The 20,974-nt window shown below is 38.9% G+C and overlaps 1 long non-coding RNA gene across 1 annotated transcript in view; it reads right to left on the minus strand.

Moving 5' to 3' along the window:
- Positions 1-12,697, minus strand: part of LOC140518626 (uncharacterized) — a 31,102-nt gene extending 18,405 nt beyond the window's left edge. The window contains exons 1-3 of the long non-coding RNA XR_011971970.1: positions 12,610-12,697; positions 12,422-12,538; positions 689-2,187 (exon numbers count right to left, since the gene is read on the minus strand). This is a non-coding gene — a long non-coding RNA (uncharacterized lncRNA). The remainder of the gene's footprint in view (positions 1-688; positions 2,188-12,421; positions 12,539-12,609) is intronic.
- Between the last annotated feature and the right edge of the window lie 8,277 nt (positions 12,698-20,974).

Genomic DNA, 20,974 nt, shown 5'->3' on the forward strand with positions numbered 1-20,974 from the left:
TTTTAGAATCTCATAGTGGAAACCTGTCAGCCAATTCTGAGTCTTTAGTTTATGTGCCTGGCAAGTAATAGGGTCTTAATAAATGTTTGTTTACTGACTGGCTGACTGACTAATTCTATCACTTGGCATAAAACTGACACGATGTCTTTTAGAAACCCAGAGGCTTAGGTCTCAGCAGAAGCCTTAGGACTTGGAGTTTTTCTAGTTGCTCTAGTAATTAGCTGAGCAAAGAATTGGAAACCAGTTGAGGAAATAATTAAGTAAATTGTGGTCTGAGATTTTTGAGCAGTGGAAAGGATCCTGGCCCTGCAGTCAGGAAAACTTCAGACACTTACTACTTTTGTGACCCTTCACAAATCACCCCTGTTTGCCTCGGTTTCCTCATCTGTAAAATGAACTGGAGAAAGAAATGCAAATCACTCCAATATCTCTGCCAAGAAAATTCCAAATGGGGTCACAAAGAGTCAGATATGACTGAAACAAGTGAACAACAAATACAACAGAATATTATTGTCCAATGGAGATACAACGAATATAGGGAATTCTGAGAAACATGGGAAGATTCGTTTGATGTGATTTGTTGTCAAGTAAGGATTAGGAACAACATGCATGATGATTATAACAATAAACAAGAGAATTTGAAGAACAAAAATGAAATAGAACACATTGTATACTAATAATGACCAACCTTGATCTACAGAAAAGAAAATGTTTCCCACTCATTTCATCAAAGAGGCAGGAAATTGTGGGTGTGGAATGCTGCCAACATTGTCAGATATGATTTCTCCAATACTAGGATCATGGGTGCAGACCTGGAAGGGAATTCATTCTCCATCTGGCCCAATTCCTCCATTTTACAGATGAGGAAACTGAGGTAAAGGAAATTGAAGTAGTTTGTCCAAGGTCACACAATCAGTAAATGTCGGAGGTAGGCAATGAATCTAGGTCTGACTCAAGAGCTAGTAGACGTGTTAGTAGCTTGAGCTTCAAAACGGACAAACAAACAAACAAAAAAGCAACTTTGTTTTAAAAGAAGGCTTACTAAGGAGAGAGGCAGGAGGAGCATATTTGGAGATGATTGTCATGTAAAGGCAAAATGCATCTATGAATTTTTTAAAAGCAAATTTTTCTGGTAACTACCCATTGTGTTGAGAATCAAGGGTTGTTCCTGAGGCTTTGCTCAAGAGAAAAAAATCAGAAAAAATTAAAAAAAATAAGAAAACAAAAGCATCCCTTCTTCTTAATCTCTGGGACTCACTTCATTGGGAAATTTTCTGTCAGCTAACTCAGGAGTTGTTCTGGGCTCTGCTCAGAGGGTATGGGCACAGATTTTGGCAAAGTATGTCTCCTGCAAGGCATTATGAATAAAAGAACACCATGCTCCCTGTCTCCTTGGCATCAGCATGCAGGAGACAACTGCTTTAGGAGAGAGATGCAGAGCCTGGGCACTATGGCTCCTCTGCACAGGAATGGAATCCAGGGATACATCTGTAAAGCCTGAACTGAACCGAGCTCTGTAGGGGAGCCTAAAAGACAGGCTCATTTTGGCCTCAGACCAGGCTGCCCTTCAGCAAAACTGTGAAGTAGGAAGTTTGTCCTCAGGATGGCTTGAGTGACTTCCTGCGAATCTAAGGCATCTGTATTGACTGGTTTCTGTTACTACTGCTACAGGTTAACCCAGACCTGTCTTCTTTAGACTTTTCCTTCTCTTCCAGTAAAATGTTCCCAACTGTTAACCCATCTCTCTTTAATCTGTTTCTTATAACCTTTCCTAAACGATCTTAAAGAACAGTTCTGAATGAGATGATGGAGGCATAGAGAATGATTAATGAGAGAAAGATCTAGGGTTTAATGCATGTTAAATCTGATGCAAGTCTACAGTGTGACATGTAAGATCTACTAAGATCTTAATACTTCACAAAGAAAGGCAACAGGTTCCAAACAAGAGAAGCAGTAGTATTAGAAGACAACTAAAGGATGCTGTTTGGTTCTGAGTGCTATTTTAGGAAAGACATTGAGGAAGATCCAGAGGAATACAGCCAGGGTGGTAAGAAGGATTGTGATAACAAGGGAGAGAGTAGTATACTCAGCATCGAGAAAACCTGGGTTCAAATTTCACTTCTGAGGCATATTAGCTGGGTGACCAATGGCAGGTCACGTATCTTCTCTGAGCTTCAGTTTCCTCATCTGTAAAAGACAAGATATGATAATCCCTATAAGGTATTATTATAATAATAAGAATACCTATCTTCTGGAATTGTTGGGAGGATCAAATGAGATAACACACATGAAATGCTTTGCAAATTTTAAAGTGATATACTGTTGTTATTATTATAAAGAATGTCACCAGAGAAATGTATGACTTGGAAAAAATACAGTCCAGCCCAGTGAGAATGAGGGATTATGATGGGACCGTTGGTAACTAATGGATCCAGGGACAATCAGGATCCATTGACATCCATGATGTCAAGAGAACATGAGGAAGCACGTTGCTTAAAATTTCATGATGAACTTATGAGAGGCCATAGACAAGAGTCTCACAGTACAGGTTACTTGATTAAGTTGCAAACCCTTGCATCTATGAGGCGCCTAGATCTGGTACTGCGTATATTGTACATACGGGACTAGTTTATACTATTGGTTGTACTGACTAGAAATGTTTAGAAAAAACATTTAGAAAAAACTGGAAAAGAGAAGGATAAAGGGAACCATGATAGTGATCTTCAAATATTTGAAGAATCCCCGGGTAGAAGTGGCATTGGACTGATTCTTCTTGGTCTCAGAGGGCAGAATTCCTACTAAAAGGTAAAAGTTGCACAAGGGAAGATTTAGGTTCCATCTGAGGGCAAATATTTTAACAATGAAACCTGTCCAACTCAGATGGGTTGCTCCAAGTTGAAGGCTACCGTCACTGGGAGTCTTTTGATGAAAGGGGTAGAGGGCCCTCTTGTTTCAAGCATGAGTTGCACTAAATGGTCTCTGAAGTGCTTTCCAAATCTATTGTTCTGCAATTTGGGTGAATACCCAGCAACCCTATAGAATATTGAATAAAGTTTAAACTATTTATTCTGGCATTTATAGATCTTTATACCTTTCCATTCTTATCTCCCACTCTTCCCTTAGACTCATCTTATATTCAGACAAACTAAGTTTTTCTCCATTCTCTCAACATTCTCTAAGTTTCCTTACCTCCTCCTTTTCATATGCCCTTCTCTCTACTTGGAATGTTCTTTCTCTCTTTTTATTTCTAGTTATCAACATCTTACCCATCCTTCAAGTTTCTCCTCCTTATATTCTACATTGTTCCTAATTAGCTTTCCCTAATGCTTCCCTGCTGGAGGTGTTCTCTGCGTCTTCTCACCTTGAACCAAATTATCCCCCCATGTTTATTAATATGTAAGACAGAGATGTTAACGCCTTGTCGTCACTATCTCATCAGGATATTATGAGGTTCAAATGAGATAACAAGCATGACAATACTTTGAAAAGTGAAAAGCCCCAGTCCAATATGAGATATTGACTTTATTGTCCTCCTGAGTTTAGTGACTTTTAGAATTATCTGTTCATACCCTCTTCAGAGTATGACTTTCTGAATCCATACCAGGAAGAACTAAAAAAGATAGAGGACACGTCAAGGGTGGGGGAGTTCAGTCCCAGCGCTGTGTTTTGGTAACATTCACATCCCTCACAGACCTGCAAAAGGAGACATCATGATCTTTCATAAACATTACATCACATATTTTGTTCAAGATAATATGTTTGCTAAACTTTGCCAAAAGATCAAAACCTATAAGAAGTCAACCCTTGTGACCTTCAGAGGGGAGGTTTCCTGCTGGGACTGGATGGTGGTGTAGTGTTCCCAAAATACAAAATCCATCAAGCTAAGTTTTCTGTATTTAGTGTAAATAGAGTCGAATGTTCTCTTTTGCTGAAGGACAGAGAGGTTGTTGGGAGGTTGGGGTGGGGGGGGGAACAGAGAAGGTGGTTCATTGTGTATGAATATCCACTGGAAAAAATGTCCATTGGGCAGTTGAATCCCCAGAAGAACCATCAGCTTCTTTTGAAAGAGACTTTAGGGGTATTTGAGGACAAGGCAGACACTGAGGTTAAAGAAAAGGATTTGGGGGTATAGTCACATGGAATTCAGGATAGTGGGCACCCTAGTTAGTTTATGTGGGCAGCTAGGCAGGACAATGGATAAAGTGCCTGACCTGGAGTCAGAAAGACTCGTCTTCCTGAGTTTAAATCTGGCCTCAGACAATTACTAACTGCATGACCTTGGGCAAGTCATTTAACTTTATTTGCCTCAGTTTCCTCATATGTAAAATGAACTGGAGAAGAAAATGGCAAACCTCTCTACTGTCTTTGCCAAGAAAACCCCAAATGGGGTCATGAAAAGTTGAATAAAACTGAAAAATGTCAGAAGATGAGGAAGAAGAAGAAGAAGTTAGCTTATGTTTCCTCTTTTACAACCAGAGTAGACAGGTAAATCTTGGACAGTTTGAATACTCTTTTAGGAGTCAGACTTGATGGAAATGATGAGAATGTATGTAACCTACGCTACACTGTAAGTTCTACTTCTTGGGACAATATAGCTCTGTATTCTTCTCTTCTCTAGATCAACATGGTAGTGTTCCCAGCCTACATGTCTCTGTGGAAGTTCCCACATACCCACTCAATCAACCCCTTGCTCCCAGGTGTCTCCCTGAGGGAAAGAGACCTTAGAGGTAGATATCCTGCCCTGATACTCCTCATGAAGTTAGCTTATGAATTCACCATGTTTTGCCTCTAGTGCTTTCAGACTTTCAACCAACAGGTGCCCAAGAGAATTCCCACAAGGGCTCCTAAGATAGACACAAACCTCTCACGGTGAGTAATTAACAAAAGTTACTCAACAAAAAGAGGTGTTGTCAAATACCCAAAATAATCTAATAGTATAGGCTGCCTTGGTAGCTAGAATTCCCTATATTACTGGTAATATTCAAGCAAAAGTCAAATGATTACCTGAGAATGATGTTATAAAGGGAATTTCTGCATGGGCTGGGAAGTCAGAGTAATCAATCTCTGTTCCCTCCAATTCTAAATTCCATGACTTTACACAAGGGTTGAAAGAGCTTTAATCTGACTTAGGCTGGCCTTCTGGGGAATAAGAAATGACAGAGCATCGTTGAAACTTCAGCTGGGTGACCAATGAGGGGAAATTGCCTGTTTATAATGTCAGACTAACCAGCACAGGAATCAAAAGGTGAAATTCCTAAACGTGCCCCACTAAACCTAGAATGATGGAAATGGCATTGTTCATGGGGACCCAGTTAGCCGAAATCACCAAGGAAATCTCTTTGTAGTGTGCACTTAGCCTAAATACGAGAGACAAAGGACAGCAAAGATTTCAGAGATTACCTAATCCAGCTTCTTCATCTTACAAATGAGGAAACTGAGACCCAGAAAAGTTATGACTTTCCGAAGGTCACTCACACAATAAATGACAAAGCCAGGATTATAACTCAGGTCCTCTGACTTCAAAGTTGACAGTATTCTTTCCACAAGAGCCCTGAGACCTTATTTGGCAGATCTCTAAAGTGGCATCAATTATTTTAGTTAAATGTATTTGTGACCTATTCTCTTACTACTTTGTAAGTTCTAGAAAGATAAGATGCTGTGTTTAGCTAAACTTTGTCACTCCCCAGTTTCATCTATGTAGGGGGTTTCTGGTGTGGGAACTCTATCCATCAGATACAGTTAAGAACTCAGATTCACATGGAGGGTCAGAAGCAGAACTTCCTGATTGTCTATCTTTTACCCAATGGTGTCAAGCTCACATAAAAATGGATCCCTGCTGGCCTCCTAGTGACTTGGAAAACCAGAAACTAACATTATCAATGGTGTATTGTAGTCTTGTTTCATTAAAAATTCCCAATTACATTTTACTCTGGTTTTGCACTCAGAAAGGTTCCTCAGGCTACGATTCTGACACTTCTACCCTATAATATACTGTAGCCCCTCTGTTGAATTAATTAATTAAAATTCAGACCCCATTCAAAACACTTCCTGGGGAGAAAGACTGAATGAGGAAAGGAGAAATATTTGATCAGACTGGATAATATAGTTGGTGTTCCCCAAATTATCTTTACTCATGTGAACATAGTATTATAGACTGAGAACTATAGAGGGCCTTCAGAGATGAGAAAGAGACTTCTCATACAAAGACCATCATTGTGTTCCCCAGAGAACATGCTTGGATACCCTAGGAAACATGGTATAATAAAAACATGACTGTACACATTCATATTAGGTAACATGTCATAATGGGAAATAACTGGACTCCAGATCAGAGTAACTGAGTCCAAGGACTATCTCTGACACCAACCATCTATACACAAATCACAACTTAAGGATCATAGATTTAGAGCTGATCTGGACCTATCTAGACTACCTCTTCAAAACTGAGGCACAAGCATCTTAGAGATATGCTCAAAGATACACAGGTAGTAAATGCCAGAGACTAGATTTGAACCCTGCCAGAACCAGTTCTCATACCAGCCTATTTTACTGCCCAAACCTTCTTTTCTTCACCTACAAAATAGAGAAAATAATACTTTTACTCTCTACCTCACAGAGATATAGGCAGGATCAAACGAGATAGTGAATGCAAAGCATTTTACAAACTTTAATGTTATGCAGTAATATTACATAGTAATAAAGACGTTATAAACTTTTGTAAACTCTGAACCTGAGCTATTTTTGCTCCACTAAAGGTATATGACGAGTCTCTCACTGTGTCATGGAGATGAACCTCAGTTCTCAAAGGCTGTATACTGGCTTATACTGGCCAAGTATTAACCTTGCAGGTCCTGTTAGCTTTAAGAGATTCAAATACTAGAGAGGACTGGCATAACTGAATGTGGAGAAAAGACTCTTCACCAGAGCTAGAGAGACATCAGAGGATGACTTTATTTGGCCACAGCAAAACTCATGCTAGTGTCTGTCAACTAAAGCATGTAGGGATAGTGATTATCAGCCTTACATCCAAGTCAATTACCATCACACATCTTATTAGGTATCTATCATATGCCTAGTGCATGCTAGGCAATGGGGACACAGACTTGAAAATTAAATATGGTCTACATGGATGCAGATAAACAAATACAATGTAATTTGAGGAAAGAGAGAATATTAACAACCGTGAGCACTGGAGAGGGCTTCACCTACAAGATAGTGTCTGAGCTGAGTCTTGAAGAAAGCTAAGGATGCTGAGTGGCATAGAGAAGGAGAATTCTCATTCCAGGAATGAGGGGTAGCCAGTACAAAAGTACCAACACAAAAGATGGAATTTTGAGTCTAAGGAATGGCTATTAAGCCAATTTGAAATGTGAAGTACATGAAATAAGTCTGGAAAAGTAGACAGGATACAGAATGTAGAGGGTGTTAAAGGTTCAACTGAAGAGTTTATTATTTATCCTAGAGGCAATATGGAATTGCTGAAGATTTGTGAGCAGGAGAGTACCACATTCAGGTACATATCCTAGACTATTAAAAAATCACAGATCTACCTCCTCTTCTACCACATCCTCCCCAAAAAAGATTAGCTAAAGAGAATTAGATCTGAGGTTTTCTCATTTTGATGATAGTCGCATGTATCTGCCAGATGTTTGGTGGGAACATTTACAGCCCATTAAATAATTGGAAAGGATTTTGATGTTCACATTATTCAATCTCTTCATTTTACAAAAATAAGAAATCGAAGCACAGGGTGGGTGTTGGAGAGTCTTGTCCAAAGTCACACCATTAGCTGGTAGTAGAATTGGAAATAGAACCTGAGTCTTATGAGTACAAGGCTAGTCTTTCTACTTTTCTCAGGAGATCACAGGTAAATCATAGGTGTATAGGCACCTCAAAATTGGTACATTTCAACCCCATCACATGAGGAAATTGTGTCTCAAAGAGGTTAAGTTACTTATTCAAGGTCACACAGAGTCAGGCTTTGAACCCAGATTGTTCAACTTTAAAGGCAATACTTCAAAGTCCACTGTGATAGGCTGCCTCCCTCTAAGTGATCATGATTGTCACCAAATTCAATGGAGACAAATAATATTGAATAAAATCAGACCCTACAGAGCACTTTGTACCTCACTGGAGCATTTATCTTATAGCAACGTGTTTGCATTTTTGTTCTTGTTTTTGTTTCCTTTGTCTTTTTGTGTGGGGCACTGAGAGTTTACGTGCTTTGTCTGGGGTCACATAGCCAGCATGGATGTGCGACAAAACTTGAACACTAGGCCTTCCTGACCTAGCTAGCATTCTTTCCCTCATCTTTACAGCCTCTTGAGCCTTGCGAATATTCATATTATCTCCTGTAGAATCATTCAACTTATTAAAACAATAATAATAACAAATTTTTTTTTCCAAGTTATTTTGATCCTTCCTGATTGTAACTTTGAGGTGTGGAGGCTTCATTCACAGGCTCTCTGGTGATTCAGAATAGGTTACAGTCTTGACTCATTTGTTGTTTCAATCTAGTATTAGGTTAGTGTTTTACTTGTGTGCTCTTTGCTTTCCAGTTCCATTCCTGGGACTTAATTATGATTACACAGCCTCATTACACTGAGTTGATTTTAAGTAATGGCCCTAATTAGGAGTGAATTTTAATTAAGCCTAATTCAGTGCATGTCACTCATTGCCAAAGATTTATAGCATGACAGAAAGACTATACAAATGTGAAAACACACACATTCCTATGTTTGTCCTCCCCAAATCTGATCAAATGGAAGTTTCCTCATTTTAACTAAGTGACCTTGAGAAGGTCATTTAATGTCTCTCAGATCTCACCTTCCTTTCTTCATCCACAAAATGGGGAGAACAATACTCATTCTACCAACCTCATAGGGTAGCTGTGAAAATCTCACAAGAGCAAGCGTATGAAAATGCTTAGGAAGCATAGAGTGCTCTGGGAGGGCAAACTATCATTATTTCAGCTGGATCATCTAGTTCCAACAATTTATTTTACTGATGAGAAAACTGAGGCCCCAAGAAGGTAAGAGACTTGCGTAAGATCACAAAAGTAATAAACATTAGAATCAGAATTTAAATTCAGGGCTCCTGACTCAAAGTTCAGCACTATTTGTAGCATACTCTACCCAATATAAATACAATAGACTTACTTATGAAGATACTATATTATGTGTATTTATCACTCTGAATAGAAGTGTACAGAGATTTATTACTGCTTCAGTCTATCTTTATGTTGAATTGTAATGTTTGAAAAAAGAGAGAAGGAAGAAAGGAAGGAAGAGAGGGAGGGAGGATAGGAAGAAGGAAAGGAAAGAAGAGAGGAAGGAAGGAAGGAAGAGAGGGAGGGAGAATAGGAAGAAGGAAAGGAAAGAAGAGAGGAAGGAAGGGAGGAAGGAAGGAAGGGAGGAAGAAAGGAAGGGAGGAAGGAAGGAAGGAAGGGAGGGAGGAAGGGAGGAAGGGAGGAAGGGAGGAAGGAAGGGAGGAAGACAAGTTTTTGACCCTCATTTGTTTCATTTGAAAAATCAGGGGATTAGACCAAATGACCTCTACCCGAAGTTAAGTTCAAAATCAACGATCCTATGATATGTCATGCTCATTTGCTCAAAGCTAACTGGCCTAACCAGGGAGTCAATACAAATGACCTTCACCCTATTAGCTCAGGAATGCAAAAGAGTAATCATTGTGGTTGAGCACCCAGTGGCCAAAGCATCTAATCTTTCTCTAGCCAACACCCATTGGATTAGGTATCAGAGTAGGGCTGAGACTCCATCTCGAGAAAATTTCCAGCTCATAAAACTCTATTTGTACCCTTCCTGTTACATGCAACCCCAAACCACTGTTTTGACTTAACAGTTCTCCCCAAAAGACATGTGAGTTTTTCCAGACAGCAACATTGCTGCTTTTTGAGACATCAGCATTATCTTGTGATTCAAGCATTGAAGTCAGCTTTCTTTGTTATGGCCTGGAACACAGCAAACCAGGTTAGCAGCTGCAAGGCAGGGCAAGGAATAGTATAGCCTTGCTACTTGGCAAATGGAAAATTCCTCTTGTTTGTCCTGACTCTCCATGACCCCAGGGTATTTTGTAGGCATTCCTTGGATATTATAAAACATTGAAGCAAACTAGAATATTTTCTATTTTCACTATTTTCAGTATTTCTGATTATATAGATAATTTATAAGTTATTCTAATTTATAATTATAATATAGATGATATATCATTTCTGATTATATAGATAATAGGATAGGGGGAGTAGGTCATCACAATCTTATAACACTGATAGCTGTCTTAGCAGTATGCTGCTAAATGATTAACAGCTGGCTTTCTGAAAATGCAGGACATGCTTTCATATTTAATCTATATTATCAATATTTTCTTCATCACTTTTCTGAAGTCTACACAATCAGCAACACAATAAATCAAGTCCTGATTTGTAGCTTGATGATTTCTGAGGTATAAATGCTCACAATGAAAATTTAACAGTGGGCTCCAATAACACCCGAGTTGTTATGCTGAAAGTCATAGGAATGCTAATCTCATGTAGATTATAGTACTGGAAGGGATCTTTTAGATCATAATTTAGAGCTAGAAGGGGCATTAGAAGGCATCTAGTGCCACCTCTTCATTTAATAAGATGAGAAAACTAAAGCTCAGAGTCCCACAGCTAGTGTCTGAGGTGGGATTTGAACCCAGGCCTTCATGACTCCATATGCAGCATTTTATCTACTGCACCTTATCATCTCATTCAATCCACTCATTTTCTGAAACAAGAAAATGGAGGCAAAGAAGGGAAGGGACTTGTCCAAGGTCACATGCATAAAAACTAACAGGTGGGATCTGAACCCAGGTCATCTGCCTTCAAATTCAATCCTCTTTCCACAGCACTATGTAGCCTGCATTTTATGGGACTGCAGTTTCTATTTTGTTTAACCACCTGCTGAGAAGATCTAAACAATATTTTGATTTTTATAGAGGAAAATGGAGAATGAAAAGTGGGATTCAATTATCTTGAAAATAAAAGGGACAATTTCATCCACAAATGTTATACTCAAAAGCTCAGTTTGAAAAAATCAGTATTCAAATAAGTCACAAGTCCAATAAAAATGTGAAAGCATTTATTAGTCTTTTCCTATCTACCACTCCAGCTTGAGTGAAATTTCCTTAGAGCAGGACAAAGATAAATAGCTTGAAAAAAAGTTAAATAAGCATTTTCCGAATTTCATCTGTCTATGAAGTAGAACTTTTCCATTAAAAGTTTGAAACTGAGGCAAGACATTACCTAAGTCAGGCTCTGCAGTAGTCTAGATATTCCTGTTCAGTTTATTAATATGAAGATCTTCAGGGTCCTGAAAGACCACTTACCCTTCTGACTCCTACCCACTGTTGTGACATAAATGGGCACATCAGGAAAAGGATGGTGCTGTCTTATATCAGGAAAACACAATGAGGGAATGAAAAAATAATTCATGTCATACAACAGAATCTCAATCCTGTCCTGGTAGAAACACTACTATTATAATCGACTACCTGAAAGTCCATTTCAGACCATCACTGGCTATTTCACACCATGTCTGAATAACCAGTGTGCCTTTAGTCAGGTTATTTGATCTCCCTCAGGCAACTAGGTGGTAACAAAGGATTAAGGGCTGGGTCTGGAGTCAAGAAAACTCATCTTCCTGAGTTCAAATCTGGCAGCAGACACTTACTAGCTGTATGACCCTGGGCAAGTCACTTAACCCTGTTTGCCTCAATTTCTTCATCTGTAAAATGAACAGGAGAAGGAAATGGCAAACCACTGCAGTATCTTTGCCAAGAAAACTACAAATGGGCTCGGGAAGAGTCAGACACAACTGAAAAACGATTGAAGAACAACAGCAAATATCCTCAGTTCCCTCATCTACAAAATGAAGGAATAAAGCTGAAATCCCTTCTAGCTCTAAAGCTATGGCCCAATTATTCACTGAACTGAGGCAATATGGTCTTTCAGAAAGACCACTGAATCAAGCTGTAGAGAACCTGGGATCAAACATTGCCTCCCACTCTATTTGTGTGACCATGGACCGTTTGCCCTCTCTGGGCCTCAGTTTCCTCATTTGTAAGATGAAGGGCTTGAAGTAGAGATAATTTCCCTTGTAGCTCTAAATCTATTCTCCTATAATCCATGACAAGTATATCTGATGAACAGTGTTCCCTTTCAGGCTCTCTTCCCTGCCCTACCCTTACGTCTCAGCCTGGCTGCCAAGAAAGAATCACTAGGGATCTGGAAAACACCTGAAAGAGCCAAGAGACAATGGCTATCAGCATTGCTTATCCATCCGACATCAAGAGGATGTTCTCTCATTTCAATTTTGTGGTGGTCACAAAGGCCCTAGTCAGTGTTGCCAGAGCAAGAATCCAGGTATGGATAAAGTACCTGAGAACTTCCTTGGTGACAACAGAGACACATCTGAAAGCCTGCACAGGGATTAGCACCCCTCCTGGAAATCCACTCTGATCATGCAGCAAAGCGAACATCTTCTTAGGTCCTTTCCTGTACACACACCAAAATGAATACATACAAAAGCAGAAAAAGAAGTCATTTCTCATTGAGAATTTGTTTACCAGTGATGTTTGGTTAAAAATCCCGCAGGTAAGATGTAGCACGAGATTGCAGTAGCTGTCCAAGCCTGTGATAAAATAGGCTGTTTCTCACTGAGTGAAGCTTAATGTGTCTCAGCTGCAAGATTTATAGGAAACATTAAAATCCACAGAATACCAAAATGCAAATAGATTTAAAAATATAATATTATCATTGTCAACATAAAAGACTTTTATTTACTGCTTAGAAAGGAAAATACTTGCAATAATGTCATTTGTTTCAGGGAATGCAAAGGAGGTTTCAACAACTAACATGCCATGTTTCTTGGCTAAATATCCCTTTATATGATGTCGGAACTCATATTATATGTGCCCACTTGTATGTTTGTGTCCTTGCAAACAAACCTGGGGAGTGATGGAAAAGGTCAGTAGAGGCCTACTTCTCTGTCACTTGTTTGGTACCATCTATATTGTCTCTAAACAAACCAAATGAATTACAGCAATTCCAAATTAAAGGAAAGAAAGGAGGATTGTCACTGATTTATTTGAATGCTGGGAAACAAACTGTCTGAATGATGGCTAAATAATTTATGGTATGAAAGGTGTGTGTGTGTGTGTGTGTGTGTGTGTGTGTGTGTGTGTGTGTGTTCCTCCCTCATTGCTGAAGAAGACCATGCCATCAGAGAAATAATGACATGACTTGCACTTGACTTTGAGTGAGGGAGGGCTGTGCAGGTCACCGGCGTCACTTCTCCTCCAGAACCATCTGAATCCAGTGACCAGATATTCATCAGGATGACTGGAGATGACCCAGCATGAGGCAATTGGGGTTAAGTGACTTGCCCAAGGTCACCCAGCTAGTGAGTGTCAAGTGTCTGAGGTGAGATTTGAACTCAGGTCCTCCTGACTGGTGCTCTATTCACTGCACCACCTAGCTGCCCGTTATGAAAGGTTTATAAAAAGACAGAGAATGAAAAGAACAGAGGCGGGGGAGGATAGAAAATGATTAAACTTCAGTGTTGGATTCACAGTCCTAGGGAGGGAGTGGTAGGTGGCAAGGAGGCAGGAAAGTCAGGACAGATAAAGTCAAAAGATGATGATTTATTTATGGAAAATGTATCCATTTTACAGACTCTTAATGTCCACTGTGAGATACAACTTCACAACATGAGCGAGTGGGAGATGGAACCTACTCAGCCAAATGAACAAATGAGTAGTTGAATCCACAGAATTAAGCCATATTAGAATGATCAGAGTACTTAATCTTTGATAAAAGGTGCAGTTTGAGTTTGCCTCACTATGGGCTTCAATGAAAAAAGATTGGGTAATGTTTTCAGAGAGGTTAGTTGCCATGATACCATGAGTTGGTTCCATCAGTCAACAATATATTTGGTGTACAGGATGCTAGCCAACAAACACTCTGTGTGTGTGTGTGTGTGTGTGTGTGTGTGTATTTTAATGATTTGGAGTCATGCAGATGCAGTCTAAATTTTATTTGCTGATGTCCTTGAGGTTAAAATTGACAGAAAACTTACAGTATTTTTGCAGCAGGTAATAGAGAATGAACTGACCTCATAAACTTTAAAGTGAGGCCATGACTAATTCATATCAGCAACACATATATTATTCCACTGGTCTACCTTTTAAGACATCTACTCATTTTTTGTTTGTTTGTTTGTTGTTATTCAGTCATGTGTGACTCTCTATGACCCCATTTGTTGCTTTCTTGGCAAATAAACCTCCATTTCCTTTTCCAATTCATTTTATAGATGAGAAACTGAAGTAAACAGGGTTAAATGATTTGCCTGGGGTCACACACAATTAGCAAGAGTCTGCAGGTGGATTTTAACTTGAGGAGATGAGTCTTCCTGTCTCCAGGCCCAATACTCTATCCACTGTACCATCTAGCTCTTCTATCTACTCATTATAAACAGAATAATTTGGAAATTAGTTGTAACTCTTGAAGAAATCTTTCACATCATGACAAAAACTTTGAAACTCAATCAGACATTTTTGACCATGTAGGAAAGTGAGTCAGAAATGTCCATTGTGTAATTCAATTTAGTTCAAAATATATTTATTGCATTCCATACACTGTGGCTAAAAGGACAAAAATGAAATAGTCTCTACCCTTAGGAAGCTTACCCTCCATTGAAGGGCACCTGAAAATTCAAACTACTTACGGTGATACAGTGAAGAGATGTCAAAGGACCTGCATTCATATCCAGCCTTTGATGGTTACTAACTCTGAGAGTTTGGTCACATCACTTAAATTCCTTGGGCCTCAGTTTCCCCTTCATAAGATACTGTACCAGATGTATCCCAAGAGGTGTATTAGTTGACCTCTGAGATTTCTTCCATCTCTAGCTCTATGATCCTCTAGTTAAAAGAGATGAAGAGAGAATTAACAATACAGTGGCAGTGGGGAGGGAGAGATTGAGAAAGGATTCATGTTGGAGATGTTACTTGAACTGGACTTTGGAAGAAGTTAGGGTTTCTGAAAAATGGAGACAAGGTGAGAGCATTTCCTGGTTCAAGGTGAATGCAGTATCATAACATTGATTCCCTGATAGAATTTACCCACTTTCCCTTTTCCAGAAGTCCCAAAGGGAATGAAAAGGGAAAGAAGAGAAGGGAATAAGCATGTATATAGCAACTTCTATGCACTACGCTAAATGCTTTTCAAATATTATCTCATTTGATCCCATGCTATAAAGGAGTCAAACTGCCATTTTTCTAAAGAGCTTATGATAAGACATCCCCAACTTGGAGGCAGCTAGGTGGCTCAGTGCATAGAGTGCTGGGTCTTGAGTCAGGAAAACCTGAATTCAAATCCAGCCTCAGATGCTTATTAGCTGTGTGACCCTGAGCAAGTCACTTAACTCTGTTTGCCTCAGTTTCCTCATCTGTAAAATGAGTTGGAAAAGGAAATGACAAGCTACTTAGATATTTTTATCAAGAAAACTCCAAATGAAGTCTTGAAGAACCAGACAGGACTAACATGAAACTTGATCTCAATCAACAAATACTGATATGTTCTAGACATCTGGGCCATGAACAAGTAAGGTTAATCAATGGCAGTTTGCCCTCTCTGGTGAGCAGTTGACAGAGAATCATGTAGAAGAGCCAAGAGTAAAGTCCTTCCCCAGTCAGTGCAAGAACAGACATCGTGGTCACCCATGTCTGATGTCCCAGCTCCCTAAGGAGAACCAAGAACACACAAGAGAGTCAGAAACTCCCATTTTAAACTAAAGTCCTGAAGTTTAAGCCCATAGATCCTCTCTCTATTTACTCTTCTCCAACCCTGTCACCCACCCAGAACCTGTTGGACAAACAAAGGTAAAGAGTACTTCAAAATATGGCCTGATTAAATGTCATGGAATGAAGAAAGTAGTTTTTGGTTTTTTTTAAGTGGGTTGTGTGGGAGATTGTTGACTGCTCTAGTTGTAAGAGAGGAGACGTAGACTAACTTCTTGTTTTTCAGTCATTTTTCAGTTGTGTCCAACTCCTCATCACCCCATTTGAGGTATTTTGGGCAGAAATATGGAAGCAGTTTGCCGTTTCCTTTTCCAGCTCATTTTCCAGTGGAAACTGAGGCAAACAGAATTAAGCAACTTGTCCAGAAACGCATAGCTCGTAAGTGTCTGAAGCCGGGTATAAGCCCAGGTCTTCCTGATTCTAGGTCCAATCCATTGTATCACCTAGGTGCCCAGGAGGCTTTATTTCAAAGTAACTAATGTTTTGGGATTTTTTTTTTTTTTTTGCATCAGATCTGTGATTTCATTGGTATAGGGAATTATCAGGGAAGAAACTCCCTCTAATAATTCAAGTTGACAAATCGTTGCAATTTATAATCATAGAAATTTTTCTAGGGCACTGAGATGTTATGGGACTTGACCGGGCTCATGCAACCAATATGTGGCAGAGACTGGGCTTGATTCTGAAGCCATTTCATTATCTATGATGCCACATGGCTTCTCAACAAAATGGTTAGATTCACAATAGGAACACAAACCAAATTTGCTATGATTATTGGATTCTTTCTTTCCTTTCTTTCCTTCTTCTGTTCTCCTTTTTTTACTTTCTTTCTTTCATCTTTTCCTACTTCCTTCCTTCCTTCCTTCCTTCCTTCCTTCCTTCCTTCCTTCCTTTCTTCCTTCTTTTCCTTCTTCCTTCCTTCCTTCCTTCCCTCCCTCCTTCCTTCCTTCTTTCCTTCCTTCCTTCCTTCCTTCCTTCCTTCCTTCCTTCCTTCCTTCCTTCCTTTCTTCCTTCCTTCCTTCCTTTTTCTTTCTTTCCTTCTTTCTTTCCTTCTTTCTTTCTTTCTTTTCTATGTTGAATTCTATTTTTATTTATTTTGTTCAATATTCCCCAACTACTTTTTATATTTAGCATTTATTATTAATTTTGAGTTCCAAGTTTTCTCCTTCTAATCTGCCCCTTTTCCACCCACTGAAAAGGAAAGCAATATGATATCATTCTTGCAAAACATTTTTCCATATTAGCTCTGTTGCAAAAAAAAAAAACAACAACAACAAGAAAAAGCAAGAAACATAAAGTAAAAAAAAGTATACTTCAATCTGCGGTCAATATTCATCAGTTTTTTTCTCTGAAGGGAGATAGCATTTTTCTTCATGGATCGTTTGAAAATGTCTTGAATCATTGAATGGATCTGAGTACTAAGTGTTTTATAATTTATCATCATTACAACATTGCTATCACAATGTTCTCCTGGTTCTGCTCAATTCATTTTGCTGTACATACATACATACACATGGAGAGAGATACACATATACATATATAATGTACATATACGTACATACACATACACACATCCATATATATATATATATAGGATAGATAGATAGATAGACATAGACATAGACAGATATATAGATATAGATATCAGTATTAGGGTAGTTAGAGAGAATATATATATATATATATATATATATATATATATATATATATATATATATATATATATATATATATATATATATAGAGAGAGAGAGAGAGAGAGAGAGAGAGAGAGAGAGAGAGAGAGAGAGAGAGAGAGAGAGAGAGAGGAGATGACAAAGGTCTCCTGAGTTACAAATATTATCTTTCCCTGTAAGAATGTAAACAGTTCAACATTAATGAGTCCCTTATGGATTCTCTTTCCTGCTTATTTCTTCATGCTTCTCTTTATTCTTGTATTTGAAAGTCAAATTTTCTATTCAGCTCTGGTCTCTTCAACAAGAATGCCTGGAAATGCTTTATTTCACTGAAATTCCATTTTTCCTGAAGTAATTATACTCAGTTTTGCTGGTTTTAATCCTAGCTCTTTTTACCTCTGGAATATCACACTCCAAGCCCTCCAATCCCTTAGTTGTAGAAGCTGTTAAATTCTGTGTTGTCCTGATTGTGTTTCTACAATATTTGAATTGTTTCTGGCTGCTTGTAATATTTTCTCCTTGACCTGGGAACTGTAGGATTTGGCTACAATATTCTTAGGAGTTTTCCTTTTTGAATCTCTTTCAGGAGGTGATTGGTGGATTCTTTCCATTTCCAATTTACTCTCTGGTTCTAGATTATCAGGGAAGTTTTCTTTGATAATTTCTTGAAAGATGATGTCTGAGCTCTTTTTTTTAGTCATGGTTTTCAGGTAGACCAATAATTTTAAAATTATCTCTTCTGGATCCATTTTCTAGGTCAGTTGTTTTTCCAATGAGATATTACACATTGTCTTCTATTTTTTCATTCTTTTGGCTTTGTTTTATAATTTCTTGATTTCTAATAAAGTCATTAGCTTCTATTTGCTCCATTCTAAATTTTAAAGAATTATTTTATTCAGTGAGCTTTGGGACCTCTTTTTTCCATTTAACCAATTCTGCTTTTTAAGGCATTCATCTCTTCATTTGCTTTTTGAATCTCTTTTGCCTTTTCTGTTAGTCTGTTTTTAAAGGTGTTATTTTCTTCAGCAATTTTGAGGTCTCCTTTAACAAGCTGTTGACTCATTTGTCATGATTTGCTTGCATTACTCTCATTTCTCTTCCCAATTTTTCCTCTACTTCTCTTGCTTGATTTTCAAAATCCCTTTTGAGCTCTTCCATGGCCTGAGACCATTTCATATTTTTCCTGGAGGTTTTGGATGTAGGAGCCTTGACCTTGCTGTCTTCTTCCAATTTTATGCTTTGATCTTCATCATCCCCATGGATGTAAGAAAATACCTTTCTACCAAGAAAATAGCTTTCTATAGTCTTCCCCCCCCCCCCCCCCCGCATTTGGTTATTTTGTCTGTCAATTAGTTGAATTTTGAGCTCCTTGTCAAGTGGAGGGTATACTACCCCAAGTTTCAGGGGTTTTGTGCAGCTGTTTTCAGAAGTATCTATAGGAATCTGTAAATTCTCAGTTCCTCCAAAGTAACATGATCAAAGAAGAGGTGCTTACTTCTCTCTTGGCCTATGCTCTGGTCTGTGAGCAAACACAAGAACTTTTTTCTGCCCTGGCACTGCAAGTAGGAGTCCCTCTCCACAGCTACCTTCAGCTCCACCATGCCAGTACTTCTTCTTGACTAAGGACCACCACCCAGGGCTGTGACCCACATCAGTCACTCGATTCCCCCACCATCTGTAGGTCAAGGGTTCCAGAAACAGCTGCTGCAGCAAAGACTGCCACCACCCTGGGGTTGGGATTGGGGCTGGACCAAATTCCTATCTCGCTTGGATAAGAGAGCTTTTCCACTGACCTTTGAAGCTAGCATTGGTGGTTTGAGAAGTCTGGAAAACACTGCAGATGCTAGGGATTCATTGCACTGAGACCTGCTCCATTCCAGTCTGTGCCATCTTGGCCCACACTGGTCTGTGCTCTACTCCAAACTCAATGAAGACCTTTCCTATTGGCCTACCAGATTGTCTTGGGCTGGAAATCTGTTTCACTGTCATTTTGTGGCTTCTGCTCCTCTAGAATTTGTTTAGAGTCATTTTTAATAGGTATTTTGAGAGGTTTGGGGTAAGAGCTCAAGCAGGTCCCTGCTTCTACTCCACCATCTTGACTTCTCCCACCTTTTCCCTTTTCCTGATCCCTTTGGGATCGAGATCTTTAGTATTATATCAAAGGGTATACTCTTTTATAGGCCTTTGGGCAGAGTTCCAGATTATTCTCCAGAATAGTTGGACTGGTTCACAACTGATTGGTGGATTTTCCAACATAATCTTCCCTTGTCTTTAGACTAAAATACTCATACATATCCTATTTCCTTATTAAGACTCCTTAAGAAATTGGTTAGGAGGACCTTATTGCCCTCTCTATCATCACAATCAGTATCAACAAGTGTTTATTAAGTGATTACTAGGTATCAAGCACTATGCCGAAAGGAAAATGAAGACAGTCCTTGCCCTATAGGAGCTTACATTCTAATGAGGATACAACACATAAAATGGAGCTGAAAAGCTGGCAGTGGTGGTGGTGGGTGGGTAGAAGGTACCTACACAGAGGCATGATGGTGAAATTTAGAAAATGGAGGATGGTTTGTCTGGATCCTTTCTCAAAATGGGGGTTGCAAGAGCTTGCCAATATGAGAAGGGAGTGGTAGAGGAGGACAGTTACATTAATGGTGGTGATGTTCTGACTTTCTGATTTCTTTGGTCCTATTCAGTGATGCTTGGCTTGAGTTCTAGTGGGGCATTATAAAGTCATCATTAAATTAGCACACAACTTATGATACTTTTACAATCATGTCCCAGAAATTCAAAGAGCAGGGCTTTTAAAATGCAAATTTACTTCATTGCAAGCTATGGTTTCCCAACAACAGAGAATTAGTTAAAAAGTAAAGATTCTGGGCTATCATCATATGTTTCCATATCCCCAAATAATTACTACCTGGCTAAAAAAATGGATGTTTCTACTTTTCATCCAGATGTCTAGCATCCAGGAGATGCATTCCCAGAGTCCAATATTGAAAAGCATATGTAGTACCTGAAAAAACTTTCCTTGAGTGAAACTGGTTTCTATAGTTCCCATTTGGTGTCATCAAACAAGAAAGATCAATTGTGAATAAAATAAGACATGTTCTCTCACTTTTCTTTTGGCATGAATCTGGTTAAAGGAAAAACAGAACACTTTCTTTTCAGTTCTCCATAAACCAGGAATAGTTGTTTAGATTCTCGAAGACTTTTCAGTGGTCTGGCAATTCAGAACCGGGACTGGTGTATTTTGTCAAACTAGACCTCATGTTTTCTGTCAGATAAGTTTATCCTTACTCATGTGTCCAGTTTATACAAAAGTGCTTTTTGTTGGGGGCACATTTTTACAGCAGAACACAGATGAATTGCCTGCAGCCCAGTGTGTGCAATCAAAGGCCAGTTCTGAAGATATGACATATACCTGTATTAACAGGCACTTGCAGAAG

The sequence above is a fragment of the Notamacropus eugenii genome, chromosome 1 (genome assembly GCF_028372415.1).
Source record: "Notamacropus eugenii isolate mMacEug1 chromosome 1, mMacEug1.pri_v2, whole genome shotgun sequence".
Lineage (NCBI taxonomy): Eukaryota > Metazoa > Chordata > Mammalia > Diprotodontia > Macropodidae > Notamacropus > Notamacropus eugenii.